Source organism: Solanum dulcamara, chromosome 3, assembly GCF_947179165.1.
Source record: "Solanum dulcamara chromosome 3, daSolDulc1.2, whole genome shotgun sequence".
NCBI lineage: Eukaryota > Viridiplantae > Streptophyta > Magnoliopsida > Solanales > Solanaceae > Solanum > Solanum dulcamara.
Window position 1 is genome coordinate 31,182,027 of NC_077239.1, and position 8,771 is coordinate 31,190,797.

Below are 8,771 nucleotides of genomic sequence, written 5' to 3' on the forward strand. Positions count from 1 at the left end.
TCCATCAGGTTAGTTAACTTTCTATTAGTTATTAGATGATGTGTATTTGTCAATGAATTTAGTGATGTTGTTTAGAAATGCTCCTCTTTGATAGGGGCTTTGTTACTACAGTATTGCTATGAATGATCTGTTTTCCTATGATAATTTGATCTAGATAGACAGTCTTAGTTGTACTAATTTTATGATGAATAGGCCTTCATGCTTATAGGATTATGTTTTTAAAACATAAAAATAAAAATAAAATCACATAATTAGATTACTTATTCTATAGTTCGTATTGTGGACATTTAATAAAGAAAGACACTATATAGATTGAAAATAGACTCAAGTTTTGTTATCTTTAACTTTTGCGGATGACTTGAACCATGGCATCCACACAGATGCTGTCCTCTGGCACAGCTTGTATGATTTAGCTCTGTAGGCTTTCTTAAGCATCCTATTCTCAACAAGCACAGTGACATGTGCAAGACACATGATATTAATAAGTGCATCGACAAAAGTCCAAGCATGACCCAAGTTTCAGGTAATAGGACGAGTCCCCACCACCATAATTGTTCACCAAAATAGTTTGAATGTCCATAATACCTCAAGAGGCCTTCATCAAAATTTGGGAACCATTGGCTCGCCAAGATCTTGTAGTTTCTTATTTTTGCTCAAAAATTATAGAGCTCTGTATTTGCATAATAAGCAACTATAATGGCAGACAAGAAGATGAATACGACAATGAAATCCCAAATATTCACGGCTTGTCTTTAGAGTGGACAACTTACATAGGCAGGCATATACCCATCAGATAAATCTACAGAGAGACATAAACAACAAAGAAAGAGATCCACCACCACTGCCTATTCTCATGTTAGAAGTAGTTATATGTAACTCTTATACTCCAAATCCAAGTTAAAAGTATAATTACCTTGGACCTCCACACATTATACCGTGCCAACAGATGGTTTTCATAGAAATGCACTAGCATTATTGGAATAATAGTCCAGTATAAATCTATCATCTGAAAATCAAATTTCAATAATAGCTAAATCAATCAAAAATAACAGTAGTGCATATAGGATTACTAGTTTTTAGACTAATTATGCTCCTTTAAATGATGTAGTTCTTTTGATTTTGATTAGCTCCCTATGCTTCAAAGCTTACTGTTGTTGGAGCTAATATATGTTTTGTAGTATATGTGTTGCCACAAAATTAAAACTATCCAGGTTTGGATGCTAACTAAAGTGAATTCTAGGAACAAATAATAATTGATACTAAAATGTATTAACCATTATTTTAGTATGAAGTCTGAACCCAAGTGTTGGGTGTTAAATCCTTTACTGTGTTATAGTCCTGGAATAATAAATTAATCTTATATATCTAGGAGACTTTATTTTTGTTGTCATTTCAGTATACTTCACTGTTATTGTAACATCTTCAAATGTACTTCCTTGACTATATTTTTCCTGATTCACAAGAAGTAGACAAGTTGAAGGACTTCGAGTTATTTCTCTTGGAAAGTCTTTTAGCACAACATGAAGTGGAAATGTCTTCTACTACTGATTTAGTGACATTTCTAGAGGATCTACCTTTTTTCTTATTTTTCAAATCCTTCTTATTCTAGATAAATGCATTGGCATTGTCCTGATTGTTCTTCATAGTTTGTTTAGCAGCTTTTGGTGAAGTCTTATGGACTACTGATAGTTCTTCAATTATGTTCACTTCTTGTTTCTTCTAGCTACATCTCAATTCCTTACTCCTACTAGACTTGTAAACAATGCCTTTTCTACCAACAACAACAACAACAACAACAACCCAGTGAAATCTCACAACATGGGGTCTGGGGAGGGTAGAATGTACGCAGACCTTACTCCTACCAAGGTAGGACGGCTGTTTCTTGGAGACCCTCGGCTCAGTAAAAGCATAAACGCATAAAAAAAATGTTAGATAAGAATAGGAAATTAAAAGCTTTATGAGAAAAACAACAAACAAATAACGAATAGATAACAAGTAAATACAAATAAATAAATACAAATAACAAATAACAAATAACAAATAAATAAATAATGAAAGCGTCACAGATAAAATAGAGTAATCAAAGCATAGAAAGTAATAAATAATAACAGAAATAACATAAATCAGAAGTCAAAGCGCAAGAGATCGTAATGCATTACTACGCCTATGAATAGAGAAGAATAACGAGACTATGAACTAGCCTTCTACCCTAATGTGGGTCTTCCACACCCTCCTATCTAAGGTCATGTCCTCCGTAAGCTGTAACTGCGCCATGTCCTGTCTAATCACCTCTCCCCAATACTTCTTCAGCCTACCCCTACCTCTTCTGTAACCATCCCTGGCCAGCCACTCACACCTCCCCAATGCCTTTTCTACCAGTTGTTTTATTTTCAAGAGGAAATAAAGAGGGTGAACTCAACTGTCCTTTATCAGTACCATTTTCATTTGCTAAAACTGTTCTGTTTAAGTTACTGATTCATTAATGCCACTTTCCTCAAATGAGCGAGCTTGAGCTTTTTCCTAAGCTCCAGAAGAATCAATAGGATCCTTAATCTAAACCATAAAAGAGATCTCCAAGGTTACTGTTCTATGTATTATTGTGGGAAGAAAGTCAAGATCTCTCTTCCGATCAGGTCCTTGTTTTTGGTAGTATTACTGTCTATTTTTAGCCTATCAATTCAGTTTGTCCTACTGTTGTAATTGCAATTTTTTGGAAAAAAATATATTCTTGTACCCTCTTTAGGCCACACACATCTATAATATTTGCCTCCAAGACACTTTTTCTGTCTCCGTAGACTCAAAAATTGACTTCTTGATAGCTGTAATCCAGTTATTCTTTCTCATAATTCTTAATAAAGCAGAATCAGAATATATAGCATTTCACATTTAACTATAACTGGGCATATTAAGTCATCTAGGCAAGCGATGAGTAGGCTTAAAGAATTAGAATCAGAGAGTGTAGTTGTGGATCTTTCCATGCCGTATTTTTTTATGTCAAAAGCTTAAATTTTCCATTCAACCAAATGTATCAAACTTTACTGAACTGCCAACTTCTTTGGACTCAAATCTTCTCTCCTCTTTTTATACAAGAGGTTGTAAATAGAAAATTACTAAACAATGAATAAACTTTGACAACTAACTATGAACTGGTAAAGATATGAATTAAGTTCTGCTACCTTTGGTAACAATTTGCAATGCTTTTTTCCCTCAATGGCATCTGGATTGCAACATTCAAATGTCTTTATGTAAACCCCGTGGCCTGATTTCATAACCTCTTGCCATTTTTTAAGTTTCTGCCCATATCTGGTATACTACAGCTATAAAGCAGAAGCCCGACATTTCTTCTTGTGGTCTGCTATTGCTGATCCTTTGAGTCATCCATATTACCTCTTGATTCCAACCACCAATAATCTGTGATTTCAATTTCAATTGGCAGGTTTTGAGTAAAATAATAGCTTGATTGTGTAGCTCTCCAACACTCTCCTTCGATTCTGAACAAAAGAAGTAAAACCATTATTTAAACTATTTGGAATCAGAGAGAGACATATCCTAGACTCGAGAGGATTATTTTCTTGAGAAACAAGATGTTGGAGTGCAAGAAACTACCACAGAAACAACAAGAATTGGATCCTTAATTAGTTTTATGTGATGTTGCTACATGTGCGTCTTTCTACTAGCATAAACAATTCGACAAGAGCATACATATTTTATACATATAGCTATCTCTCAAATGCTAGACCACTTTGAGTAAGTATAAAATCATATATAATTAGTAGCTAATATCTAAAATATATCCCCAACAAATGTTATATCCTATATAGTTGTTTTTCTTCCATTATACTCTATATAAAATTCTACTAAAGATGTGATTTTCTCCTCAAGTCTAACCTTGTTTACAAAAAGCTTCAAATGCCACTACAGGATGGAAAACCCTATATTTGAATCACTTTTGATCCTCAATATGAATACATGTGCTTTGCTCTCATTTTTTGGGTAGAAATTGCTGAAATAGATAAGACACTGATTCTACACCTTTGTTTCCCAAGTACATTGTATACTATTTTACACACGCTATCTCTCAGACAATTTTGTTGAAATGACCTTTCGTCAAACATGCTTCTTAGATTCTTTTCTAATTGAAGTAAATCACCTTTTGCTATTTTGGTGATTAAATTATCGATTTATGTTTTAAAACTAAGTTGTTAGCCATCTCACATTCTTTTACTAATGGATTTGAAATTTGTTTTTAACAGATGAAGAAATGGAAGATTAAAGAACACGATGTTGAAGTATTGTGGAGCTAACTGAAAAGAATATTATATTTTTATTGTTTTATTGTTGGTGCAAAGACGTTCATACTTATGCTACAATTTTATTTTCTCAATTTTTAGGATTTGATGGATGCCGAACATGTATGTTTATGATATTATGTCGAACATATATGTATTTTAATAATATATCAAACATGTTATTGTGTCGAACATATAATTAATTTTTTCAGTATTTAAAATAACGTGTTGTTTCAGTTCTTTGTTAATAATAAAACTTTATATCAAATATTCGATTGCGTGTAAAAGTAAAATAAAATGATACTACTAATTTGGAGCTGCTGGAAAAAAAAATAAAAGTATATATGTAATTATTTCAATCAAATTTTGCCGAAGGAAACTTAGTCAAAATATTATGATCAATGAAAGGAATTTTGGTCACTAAAAGTACTTATAACGAATGAAATTTATTATTGTACTTCAAGTCTTTGACAACAAAATAATCATGAACGAGAGGAATTTGGTCATTGTAAGTAATTAACAACCGGATTAGTTATTGTCACTAAATTATATTTAATGGCAAGATATGCAATCCGGTCATTGACCTTTATTGACGAAGCTTTTAACGACCGTTGATGACCAATTTTGCTTGGTCGTTAAAGACTTTTAACAACTGCATTTATACTTTTAACGACTTGATTTACTTTTGCTAAATGTCATTTTTTTTATAGTGCATGCCGCTGGCTCAACATCTTCACCACGACTCCAAGATGTTAGCTACATTCTTGAGCTGGTAAGAAACAACCTTAACTCCCTCGACCTTAGTAGCATGCATGGCCTTGAGAATAATCCACATCTCATCAATAAAATTATAGAGATCATCTTCAACCTTGGACTCGGTGAAGACTACTGGATTCATCCTCAAAAAATCTTTAATTCTTGTAGAAGCTGAAGACTCTTAGGAACTAGAGCTAGTGATCGTAGTGCTCTGACGGCCAAGCTGAGAGGTCATCAACTAAGTGAGCATACTGATCGCTCCTCTAAACTCTGCCTCAGAAATAAGGGAAGGTTGTAGAGCAGGTGTCTGTGGAACATCCAGAGCTCCATCATAAGCAACTTGGTTAGAAATATGTGCTCCATTCCAAGTCCGCATTCTCGATGGTGGAGGCATGGTAGTTGGTGGAATATTAGTATTGTCAACGTTCCGTTGACTGACGGTGCATTTTGGAGGCATGATCTAAAATGTGTAAACTCATGACTTAGAAGAAACTTTTATAGAGCTAAACTCTATCGCAAAAATTCAGAGTATGAAAGAAGTTAGACAATACCTAAAGCAATCTAGCCTCCCGTTATAGATGTGGCGCACTTCACACCTGTAACACCCCCTAAAAATATTGTATATGATGTTTCAATTCTCGATGAAAATAATATCACTTCTGTATTTTGGGCATCACTTTTAACAGAATGGTCCAAATTAGGTGATTCAAATTTCTGAATAACTCAACATCATTACCTACAACTTTTGTGAAAACCATATTTTAAGTTTCAGAGGTTAAGTAGGTCAAATAAATTAATTGTTGAAAGACATGGTGCTCTAACGAAATGGAGTATTTATAGAAGAAAAATCATATCTCACTGTAAGATGCTCCAAATTAGTTGATTCTTGAACGACGTAAAATTAGACTTCTAGAGAAATAATTCATATGACACACCAAATCCTAATGAGGAAGTTATATTTTTCAAATGCAGCTCCGAAAAATGGTATTCCGTTAAAAGAAGGTTCATCTCACCAACTATAAAAAGATCTAGATCTATTTGACATCTCTCATGACATCAATAGTCCTCTATTTGACATCACCCATGACATCACAATCTTCCATTAATTTTTTAGATTTTTCTTTATAATTATTTTAATTATTGTTAGGTCCCTCCTTCACACCTATAAATACCACCTTATTTCATCATTTTGTTCATCAAGTTTTCTCAAGGTGAGTTGTTTAAAGCATGATTTTTAATTAATGAATTTCAAAGTATTTATGCATATTGATTTACATACATGTTTTCAAGTTGAAGTGATTTGAACCCACCTAGTTTTACTATGTTTTCAATGAAATCTCAAATGCATCAAACCAACCAATAGGATACCTACACATCCTCCCATGCAATACCTCAAATGGAGCCATATCAATATTCGAGTGGCAACTATTATTGTACTAAAACTCTGCTAAGGGTAAACACTGATCCCACTGACCACCAAAATCTATTACGCACGCCCGAAGCATATCCTCCAGCACTTGAATTGTCCTCTCAGACTGCCCATCGGTCTGAGGGTGAAATGTGGTACTAACATCCAATCTAGTACCTAACTCAGCCTGTAAGGTCCTTAAAAAGTTAAAAGTAAATTGCGTACCTCTATCTGATATAATGAAAACCAAAACTCTATACAATCGAACAGTCTCGCGGGTATAGAGTTTGACTAACTTCTCTACATTATAAGTCACCTTGATCGGAATAAAGTGAGTAGACTAAGTTAACCTGTCGACAATCACCCATATCGAATCAAACTTACCCGATGTCTTTGCAAGACCAACCACAAAATCCATTGTAATCCTTTTCCACTTCCATTCAGGAATGAGCATTCTCTGAAGTGTCCTTCCAGGCCTCTTGCGCTTATATTTTACCTGTTGACAATTCGGACACTGGACAACAAAATTAACAATGTCATGCTTTATTCTATTCTATCGATAATGTTGTCTCAAATCATGATACATCTTGGTTACACCAGGATATATAGAGTACCTCAAACTGTGAGCCTCTATAAGAATAGTCTCAATCAAATTATCAATACGGAGCACACATACCTTCTCCTTAATGCTTAGGACACCTTCCTCATCAATCACAGCCTCCTTAGCTTCTCCCTACAAGACTATATCACGAATTCGACTTACCTTCTCATCATCAAACTGCTTTCCTGTAATCTTGTCAAGGAAAACAAGATCTTGCCTTCATACCGACCAAGAATCCTTCTTTCTCAGTTATTTCTAAACTCATAAAGTGATAAGCCAGAATCTAAACCTCTCTAGCCAATAGGCATCTAGAAACCTACAAATGATCTAAACTTTTCATGCTCTCTGCTTTTCTACTCAAGGCATCGGTCACTATATTAGCTTTTTTCAGATGATAAAGAATAGTAACATCATAGTCTTTTAGCAATTCCATCCACCTTCTCCGCCTTAAATTCAAGTCTCTCTGAGTGAACACATGTTGTAAACTACGATGATCTGTATACACTTCACACTTGACCCCATAAGTCATCTACCATAATTCAAAGAATATAAACCAATAAAAAAATGCAGCATTTTCCACACACCACTACTTATCACTCAAATCAAAACAAGGTTGCTGGAAATGAGTTTGGAAACCTCGAGACTCAAAATAAGGGTCCTTCTAGATCAAACTCAATGTTTTGGAGCTAACAAAACCATCAGAATGCACATTTACCAGAAGTTTTGACCAAAGTCAACTATTCAAACTCTAGAAGCTCTAAAAGAAGAAAACTTACATAAAATCCAAATAAACGATCAGGTGATCGAACTGTCAATTCCAATAAGTCATAAATGACTTGTAGTTGCTATAGAAAATTTATAAATGCTAAAAATACTGGAAAATAGAGAAAATGACCTAGAGGGTCATACAATATCTACTACTAAAAGGACTTTTTTCTTGGAAAGTCAAGGAACACAAGAAGCCAAAATGCACAAAAAAATGAGGGTACTAGGTTTGCATGCTTCGCCATACTTCCATACACTTCTACGATCGAACAACACCATCCTAGAACTCAAGTCATAAGGTCTCCCAAATTCAACTCCTTCACCCCAAAACTCAAAACTAGCCACCAATTCCTTTCTTTGATACCTATTTTCATCCAACCTAAACAAACTCGACCTAACACATCACACTTATCTGAGATAAACCAATATCACACAGATACCACAAAACTAAGCCAATACGCAGATAAGGAAAAGGTTTTGATTCCTCTGAATAACATGACATAACAAGGGAAGCTCCAAACTAGCTCACAAATTAGATTATCTACTTCATGCTCGAGGCCTAATATCTCCTAGTTATCAGAGGCATCTTATCTGTCGTGAGCCATATGGAATCTCTCCAGTATCATTGGAATCCTACCCACATAACCACACTATCACAAACATCGAAGGAATAATATGTAACACCCCAATTTTCTTTTTTATAGTTTTTTCTAAAAGATTATCAAGTGATCCACGTTATCTATGAAGTTCTACGTGAGTAGTGACGGTTGGAAATAGGTCTAAAGGAATTTGGAAGGAGTTGAAGGCCAAGTAATGAGTCATGGTAATCAATCTACTTGCGTAAGCTACCGACTTGGATGTCTTACATAACAAAGCTACTTGAGTATATGTCGAGGTGAAGTAGCAAGGATTTCATAGGTTCCTAAAGTGAGATGAGATTTCGAACCCAGAA

The 8,771-nt window shown here is 34.5% G+C and overlaps 1 pseudogene; it reads right to left on the minus strand.

The window, feature by feature from the left end:
* Window positions 1-324: 324 nt before the first annotated feature.
* On the minus strand, window positions 325-5,421 carry LOC129883529 (uncharacterized; annotated as a pseudogene).
* Between the last annotated feature and the right edge of the window lie 3,350 nt (window positions 5,422-8,771).